This window comes from Hevea brasiliensis, unplaced genomic scaffold (assembly GCF_030052815.1).
Source record: "Hevea brasiliensis isolate MT/VB/25A 57/8 unplaced genomic scaffold, ASM3005281v1 Scaf377, whole genome shotgun sequence".
NCBI classification, from domain to species: Eukaryota; Viridiplantae; Streptophyta; class Magnoliopsida; order Malpighiales; family Euphorbiaceae; genus Hevea; species Hevea brasiliensis.
In genome coordinates, this window is record NW_026614892.1 from 23,217 (window position 1) to 32,867 (window position 9,651).

The 9,651-nt window shown below is 40.3% G+C and overlaps 1 long non-coding RNA gene across 2 annotated transcripts; it reads left to right on the forward strand.

Moving 5' to 3' along the window:
* Positions 1 to 1,241: 1,241 nt before the first annotated feature.
* On the forward strand, positions 1,242 to 4,078 carry LOC131177246 (uncharacterized). Of its 2 annotated transcripts, none has more exons than XR_009146840.1 (4): positions 1,242 to 1,379; positions 2,132 to 2,240; positions 2,332 to 2,626; positions 3,586 to 4,078. It is a non-coding gene; the product is annotated as an uncharacterized LOC131177246 (long non-coding RNA). The 2 variants fall into 2 exon arrangements; XR_009146839.1 differs by having other exon boundaries at positions 1,247 to 1,379; positions 2,143 to 2,240.
* The last annotated feature ends 5,573 nt before the right edge of the window (positions 4,079 to 9,651 follow it).

Consider the following 9,651-nt stretch of genomic DNA (forward strand, 5'->3'; position numbering starts at 1 on the left):
CATGGTTTTTATTGATTTGGAGAAGGCTTATGATAGTGTTCCAAGAGAGGTCTTATGGAATGTGTTAGAACAAAAGAGGGTATCTATTAGGTATATACAAGTATTGAAAGATATGTATGAAGGAGCAACTACTATTGTGCGCACAGTGGGAGGGGACACAAGAGATTTTCCGATCTCAATTGGATTACACCAAGGATCAGCCATAAGCCCTTACCTTTTCACATTAGTTTTAGATGAACTGACGAAACATATACAAGAGAGTATTCCTTGGTGCATGATGTTTGCGAATGATATTGTTCTGATAGATGAGACACAAGGAGTCAATAGGAAGCTAGAACTTTGGAGAAGTACTCTAGAGTCAAAGGGTTTTAAGTTAAGTAGAACGAAGACAGAATACATGCATTGCAAGTTCAGTGAAGGCCAAACTGATGATAGGGAAGGAGTTAGTTTGAATGGAGTGGTACTGTCCCAAAGTAATCACTTTAAATATCTAGGCTCAGTCCTTCAAGTAGATGGGGGATGTGAGGAGGATGTTAGTCATAGGATTAAAGCCGGATGGTTGAAGTGGAGACGTACCACGGGAGTTTTATGTGATTGTAAGATTCCCAATAAATTAAAAGGAAAATTTTACCGTACAGCCATACGACCGGCTATGTTATATGGTAGTGAGTGTTGGGCACTGAAAGAGTCGTATGCATCTAGGATAAGAGTTGCAGAGATGAGAATGTTAAGGTGGATGAGTGGCCATACTAGACTAGATAAAGTCCGTAATGAAAGTATTAGAGAAAAGGTAGGAGTGGTGCCAATTGAAGATAAGTTGAGAGAAGGGAGATTGAGGTGGTTTGGTCATGTGAAGCGTAGACATACGGAAGCTCCAGTCAGACAAGTAGAGCACATTAGGTTAGAGGATAGAAAGAAAAAAAGGGGTAGACCTAAATTGACTTGGAGGAGAGTAGTACAACATGACTTAGAAGCATTATACATTTTTGAAGATTTAACCCAAAATCGTTCAGAGTGGAAAAAGCGAATCCATATAGCCGACCCCAAATTTTTTGGATAAAGGCTTAGTTGAGTTGAGTTGAGTTGTATCCTGATTTGTTGAAAACCTCTCCTTGTCATGATGGTTAAAGATAGGGGAAACATCATCTGGAGTTTCTCAATATCTGCGCCTTTGTTGCTTGCTAATTTGTTGACCACATAGAGTAGTTACCTTTATCTTTCTTTTCAAATCATGTTATGATTGCTTTCATGCTTATTGAAAGAGCACGGAGGACTGTTCATGGATCTGCTGATGATATAGGATGGATGCAACGTGCTTCACAGGTGCCTTCAGTTGAAGATGGCACTGAAAGGGTTATGGAAATTCTTGATAACATCGGGTATATGAGCGTGTTTTCATCTTTAATAAGCTATTAAAGTTCATTATTCAGTCAAATGATTCATCTGTTTTTCCTTTCGTCGGGCATTGTCTGCACAATTTGTCGAATTCAATGGTTTACTTGTTGGTTCCAGGTAGCAATTATATACTGAATGCTAGGTTACAATGTGAAAAGAAGTTGTTGTTCATTTTCTGTCAATATTGTAGGCATCAGAATTTCTTCATCACTGTTGCATCCTGGATCCCGCATGTGAGATGTCCTATAATTAGTTTCATGTGTGCCTGGGCAAATGTACTTTTTCCAAGCGGAATTTCTTGAATTTACAAAATAATATCAGTATTAGGCTAATTTTTTTCATCTGCTAGCTCAGCATATCTTCGGGATGTTGAATATTGTACATGTACAAAAACCATTCGTTTGGAGTGACAAAAGGCAATGAACCTCTCTGGAACTAATTTTTGGGCAATATAATAGATTCCTCAATCATTTGCTAGAAAGAAATTTTAGGTTACATCGTCACAGTGTGGAAAACTGTGTAATCAGTCGGCTATACTATTATATTTCTTGAGGAGGCTTCATTGGTAAGACTCTGTTTGTCATCCTCTGAAGTTATTTAAATGAACAGAACTAACTATACTTAAAATACTGTATACTAAGAGCATTGTTTTGCAGTTCTGATTTATTTAACTCTGCAGTTTTAGCTTTTCCTATTAATTTTCTGAAACTCAAATGGTTTATGTAATTTCGATCAGTTATTTTGCAGGTCTTTTCAGTAATCATGGACCACTTTATTTTGTTAATACAAAAGTGAGCTTCTATAAGATGGGCCTAGCCTGTCACATTGCATAGATTCACAGTGAGGTACCCTTGTTTTTCCTCAGTCATATTCTTCCCTTATATAATCATGTCCAAAATCCTTTTCTGAGCTTGTATAATGATAATCACTAATTAGGCTTCAGAGGAGAAAAATGCCAGAGAGATAAAAGAGTATATCGAGGAAATCTATTGTGGTTCAAAACTTCAAATGAACATGTCATGCTTCTGGGACATAGTAAAGGAGGGATAGATGCAGCTGCTGCTTTATCATTGTGTTGCTCTGATTTGAAAGATAAGGTAGTTGGATTGGTATTAGCACAAAGTCCTTATGGTGGTAGCACAATAGCTTCAAATATTTATGTGAAGGACAACTTGGTGATTATGTTAATGCGTGCAGACTTATGGGGATTATAATCTGTTAAGTGATTAAGGTATGCCTCAGTTTTACTTGTTCAGTCTTAAAAAGAAATTCTCAAGGATTTTTTTTTTGTGTGTTTGAATCCTGTTTTAGAAATTCCTAAAAGATAATAGACTTGTAATCTCTTTTTTATATAATGAAGACATACAAAATCAATTTATGCTTTTTTATGGTCGTTCTGTGGATATATCTTTTTGGTTTCACCCCTTAAAAATGAGAAATTCATGCCAATAATGCTTGCTTTCTTATATTTGTTTTATTTCCCTGTTTGTGAAATAGAAGTGACATTGATGTTTTATCTTGCATGATATAAAATGTATATTCCAATGCTTGCAAATGAACTTTGTTAGGAAACATGGATTACAATTTGCAATAGAATCCTTAGTATAGCAGGTATGCGTCCTTTTATCATGGCACATGAAATTGTAGATAGTAACTTGATAAACATTCCACCAAATATGGTTATTTATTAATATGATTAATTGATTGCTCGGAAAGTGAACTGTGCAATCACGTAGAATAACATGTTTAGATAGAATAGTTTCAAGATAAGATAATACAAATATAAATGACTGCTTTTATGGAAATGATCTTGTTCCAATTGGAGTGATTGGTGATCAATGTGTAGTTAAGCAGTCATTTCCCCGCTAAAGTCAAAAGTGGTTTCACGAGTAAGAGAGGGACATAATTGAGGAAGTAAGAAAGACACAATTACACCCTGTGATTTAACAACAAATATTGATGCAGATAACAGAAAAGAGAGACGACTGAATGGTGGAGCCCAGTTGGCTGGGATGTGGTTTTGATCAATCTGTTGAGGATTTTTGCTTCTAAAATAATTCTCCTTGTCATGATTTTTTTAATAATTTGTTTTTATTGTGAAATTATTTTCTAATCTCTGTGAAGTTATTAGATCGTTATACTTGAGTTCTTAGTGTCTGGCTAATTTTTGTGTTATTTGTAACACTGAAGGGTGATCTACAAGCGCTGCAAATCAGGTATTGCGAGAGGAGCAATGGGCTTGTCACGTGTTGTGATGCATAAGTCCCTGGATCCATTTTAGTGCACCCTAAACGAAAATTGGACCATGCTTGGATGGTCTCCTCATCATTGAATGACGACCCTTCTGAAGCAGATGCTTCTCGTGTGTGCTAAAGCGGATGCTTCTCGAGTGTGCGAAGCTCTATCAGCGTTGCTTGTGGAAGTTGGACAAAAGAAGAGACACGAACTTGCAATAAAAGATGAGTGAGAGCCTCTTGCGATTTATGCCTTTCACTGATTGTTATGCTACTCCTGTACATCAATAGCAAATGGCTCTTGGTGCCATTTGAAATTGTAAATATATAGCCCCTAGTCACCAAGAATTAGATTTTGATATCATCTAGTTATGCTCTTTGACTAATGAAATCGATAACACTGTTACAACGCTAATGTAAAATAAAAAATGAATTTTTTTACATATTTATTTAGAGGGTTTCACACAATGAAAACTAAAAAAAAAAAAAAAAATCTTTATTTTCTCCCAGCTGAAATTGACCCACCCACCATTGTCTCCCATTATGACTCCTAGTGTTGTCCTGCTTCCAAATAAATCTGTGCCGCACCAGCTGTGTACACACCATCTTTACCTTCGCAACCATATTGTTTAACCGCAAAGGAATTTGACCTAGTTCTTGATTGGCCATCTCTTTTAGGATTTGCTAGAAGGGAGTAGCTATTGCGATTGGGAGTTTAAACTCGGCTGAATTACATGGTGATGGGCATGAAGCAAACGAGCAGGGGAGTTTAAAGGAATGAAATTAATTTCTATACGTTGATTTCAACCATCCCTAAATAGGAGGGAGTTGAAATTAATGTAATTAATCTCTATTATCTTTATTTTTAATAAACTTAAACTGCACTAGTGAATGTTGTTGGAATTTAATGTAAATTTTTTCAGTAAATATTAGGATAGATGTGTTAACGACCATCTTTTATTTTGTGGTGATGAATTTGATTTGGAGGAGAAGATGATGATTTTTTTTTTTTTAATTTTTAATTTTTCGTTGGGAGAGGGGAAGAAATTTATTATTATTATATGAAACTTAGTAAAATATGTCACGACCCAACCTATGGGCCGGACCGGCACTAGGACCTGGGCCAGCCTAAAGCCCCCGAGGCCCGTAGTAAGCCTTAACTATTCATTAACCCAACTCTAAGGCCCATTTGGGCCCAATTTCAAGAAAACAAACGGACAGAGTCCGGCCATAAAATGGACTTTCCAACGGGGAGTTTTTGACTCACCCGACCTGTAAACACAATAAATACTCAATTGGGGAGCTCAGCTCACCCTCCACATACTCATCAACATAAAATAAATGGGAGCTCAGCTCCCTCATCCAATCCATCAACATGCATAACATATTTAAGTTTACAGGTCCAACATGATAAAAATATTACAGACCAAATTCAAATAAATACTGCTAACACATGCGGAAATTCTAGGAGTAATTAAAATTACACAATATTGATAAACAACTGCGAAGTATAAAAGCGAGTTAATCGAATAAAATATCCTCCTGCGGCTGTAAAAATTTTTGAACAGAGTGAGCGTTCAACTCAGAGTAAAATATCAATCTTAACTATAATCTCTATAACTATCTCAAACTAATGCAACTGTAGAGTGAAATGCAACATCAACATCATATTCACATCATAGCATCAAAAGGTAATTTGGAGCACTCACACACCTGTAACATCATTCATAGTATATGGGAGCCGATCCCCTATCTGACTCTCTTAAATCCAACTGGTGCCGGAAGAACTCATTCGGACTTCCACTTAAATACCAAATCGGGTCCCAGTGAAGAACTCAAGCCGTGTCTACCCCGAAGGACCGGTCCCAATGAAGAACTCAAGCCGTGTCTACCCGGCCCTATCCATAGTCCACACCACATCACACGCACGCCAACGCACGCACTGCTGCTCCAAATTACCACAATAACACTCATGGCGCATTAACGATTATCAATGCAACATAATTCGTGCCTAGAGTTTAACTACATAAATATATGCATATAAGTGATGCATGGGCATCTTTGAACATATAATAATATCGAAATTACGATTAAAATTAATATTTTACTCACGGACTTGACGACAAATCACCGTGGTGGTGGGCGGAGGAAGAAGGTCATATCGGCTCACTGACAATCATATTACAATCATTTAATACAAATGACTCAATACAAATCAAGAAAAGACCCAAATACGTCCTAAGTCGTGTAAAATCCGGCAGAGTCCCCCCTATACCTAGGACCTAACCAACCTGAAAAAGGGTTCAAAACACACTTCTATACTCACAATCCATATATCCACAACTCAGTCATATCACACAGCCCCTCCTGGGCCCACCAAACCAATCATTCATCACAATATGTAAAATTTCAATTTAGTCCCTATAATTGACCATTTTTGCAAAAACTGCCCAAATCAACTCTAAAGATTCTAAAACTTTGCCCCGCGGTCCTTAGCAATATTACTAAGCTATTGCAAAAAGAATCGTAATTTTCTAAGCTACCACGAATATTTTATGGATTTTTAATCCTATTTAAGCACTAGAAAATTACGAAAAAACAAGGTTCGGGTTTACCTTTGCAGATTCGACTTGAGGCAGCGCTCGGGACGTCTGACAATGGGGGGCTAGCCAAAACCTCGGCCCAATTCGGAGACTTTTCCGTAGCAGTGCATGCGCGGAATTTCAGACCGGTCAATCGTCCGAATTTCCGCGATATGAGAATACCTACACGAAGCCCATAACACGGGGGTTAGTTGATATATTTTTCTGAATTTTCTAAGCTTATTTAATGCTCGAAAATACACTTCGAATTTCCGTGGGACCCACCAAAAACGTTGTCGGAAAATTTTGAAATTAATATCCCGCAAGCCCTCGTCAGTGGAGCGTCTTTGGTAGCCTCGGTTTTCTCGTGGGATTCACGGTTTTGAAATCTAGCCCAAAAGTCGAAATGGGCTAAAATATTCCCGAGCTAAAATCGGACAATCCGCTCGATGGATTTGGCGTTCTTGGTGTCTATGGAAAGCTCGCCGAGTAGATGGTTTTGGACACAAGACCCGTCCAATCGGACGGTGACGGATCGGCCGAGGAAGGCTGGCGGCGCGACGCAGCAGGGGAGAATCGCGCGTTCCGGCTGGTCACGGGCCGGGACGGCCGGGAGGCGCGCCAGGGGAGGGCGCAGGAGGCGGCCGGGCGGTGGCGGGGAGGAGAGAGAAAAGACAGAGAGAAGCGGAGTGCGTCGCGGAGGAAGAGGAAGAAAAGAGAAGAGACCGGTCCGATTCGACCGGTCCGGTCCGGTTCGATTCGGCCGGTTCGATTCGAAATACAAAATTTTGAATTTTTACTCTGCCTCGGGACCGAAAACGAGGTCCAAAAATTCCGAAAAAATTCCCGAAAACTCAGAAAAATACGTAGACTCCAAATATATTTTTAGTTTTGCCACGTGGTCTTTAAATAAATTTTTAAAAATCATCAAAGTTTATATTTTCGGAAAATCGAACCCGATTTTTAAAATCCGAAAAATCTCAAAAAATTTCCTAAAATTTAAATAAAATTTAAATATCAAAAATACTCATAATTAATAAAATTTGGGGTGTTACATTCTTCCCCCCTTACAGAAAATTCGTCCTCGAATTTTTACACAAGGCAGAATAAAACACATGATTATGCATTGAACAAATACGGGTACTTGCTACGCATGTCCCGTTCTGACTCCCAGGTGCACTCTTCCACTGACTGACTCCTCCACAAAACCTTAACCATAGGGATCTGTTTAGATCTCAGCTGTCTCACTTGGTAGTCCACTATGGCTCTGTCGCTCCTCAAATGTCAAGTTCTCTTTTAGCTCTATCACATCCGGCTGCAGTACGTGAGAAGGATCGGGAATGTATTTCCTGAGCATGGAGATGTGAAACACGGGATGAACGTGAGAAAGGTTGGGTGGTAGTTCCAACCGGTAGGCAACTGCTCCAACTCTATCGGTAACCTCAAAAGGTCCAATATACCGAGGTGCCAACTTGCCCTTCTTTCCAAATCTCATGACTCCCTTCATTGGAGAAACCTTCAGGAATACATAGTCGCTTTGCAAACTCCACATCCCTCCGTCTGCAGTGCATAACTCTTACGCTTCATCGAAAGCTGTCTCGATCGTTCACGATTAAAGGAACTACCTGCAAGTGTCTTGCACTAGGTCTACATCATGCACCTTCGCTTCCCCATTTACGTCCAACACAGAGGAGACCTACACTTTCTTCCATATAGTGCCTCATAGGGTGCCATCCCTATCTTTGGAGTGATAATCGTTGTTATAGGCAAACTCCACCAAAGCTAATGCTCATCCCATTGACCTCCAAAATCCAAGACACTCATGCGAAGCATGTCTTCGATGTTTGGATTGTCCTTTCAATGTCAGTGCATGCGAGGGTGGAAGGCATCTTGAAGTTCAATTGTGTGCCAAGTGCCTCCTGCAACTTTCTCCAAAACCGAGAAGTGAACTGGGGCCCTCTATCCGATATTATGGAAGCCGGAACTCCATGCAATCTGACTATTTCTCGAATGTAGAGCCGCATCTTGTGCCCACAGTATGTAGTCTTCTGGTAAGAAGTGAGTGATTTGGTCAAGCGGTCTACAATTACCCATATCGAATCATATCCTCGCGTGGTACGAGGCAACCCGATCCACAAAATCCATAGTGATCATTTCCCACTTCCATTCAGGATAGGGAGCTCTTGCGGCTTCACGACGGTCTCAGTGTTCAAACTTCACCTTCGACAAGTCAAGCACTTGGACACAAAGTCTGCTATGTCGCTCTTCATGCCATTCCACCACTAGCTATCTTTCACATCATGGTACATCTTGGTGGAACCTGGGTGGACACTGTACAGTGTGTAGTGTGCCTCTCGCATGATTTCATTCCTGAGGTTGTCCACATCGGGCACACATATCCTAGAACCTTGCACTAGGGCGCCATCATTGGCAAATCCAAACTCACCACCTTCACCTTGTACTCTTTCTATGATCTTCATCAATTGTTGGTCTCGTGTTTGGGAAACTCTAACTCTGTCCCTCAAGTCTGGCCTCACTGAAAAGTGAGCCAACAATACCCCCTCATATGAAGGATCTAGGATTAAACCTTGATCCATCAACTCATGTACCTCCTGAATCAATGGTCTCTTCTCTCTTTGAAATGTGCCAAAGCGCGGAAGATTTTCTCGCTCAAGGCATCTGCTACAACATTGGCCTTCCTGTGGTGGTACCGATGGTGCAATCATAGTCTTTCAGAAGCTCCATCCATCTCCTCTGTCTCAAGTTCAAGTCCCTCTGTTGGAAGATGTACTTCAAACTCTTATGGTCGGTGTATATCTCGCACACTTCACCATACAGGTAGTGTCTCCAGATTTTTAGTGCAAAGATTACAGCCGCCATTTCCAAATCATGGGTGGGGTAGTTCTGCTCATGCCTCTTCAGCTGCCTTGAAGCATAAGCCACTACCTTTCCATTCTGCATCAAGACACACCCTAGGCCAACTCTGGAGGCGTCACAATACACGGTGTATCCTTCACCACTCACAGGTAGTGTCAACACAGGGGCAGTGGTTAGACACTCCTTGAGTTTCTGGAAACTCACCTCACAGTCATCTGTCCAAATGAATGGAACATTCTTCCTGGTCAACTTAGTTAGGGGAGCCGCTATCCTGGAGAAATCTTGTACAAAACGCCTATAGTAACCAGCTAAACCCAGAAAACTTCGCACCTCAGTGACTGTTGTAGGCCTAAGCCAATCAGTTACAGCTTCAATTTTCTTGGGATCCACTTGAATACCGTCTCTAGAAACCACGTGTCCCAAGAATGAGATGCTTTCTAGCCAAAATTCACATTTTGAAAATTTGGCATATAGCTGGTGCTCCCTCAAAGTCTGCAACACCATCCTCAAGTGCCACACGTGTTCTTCCTCAGTCCGAGAGTATACCAGAATGTCATCTATGA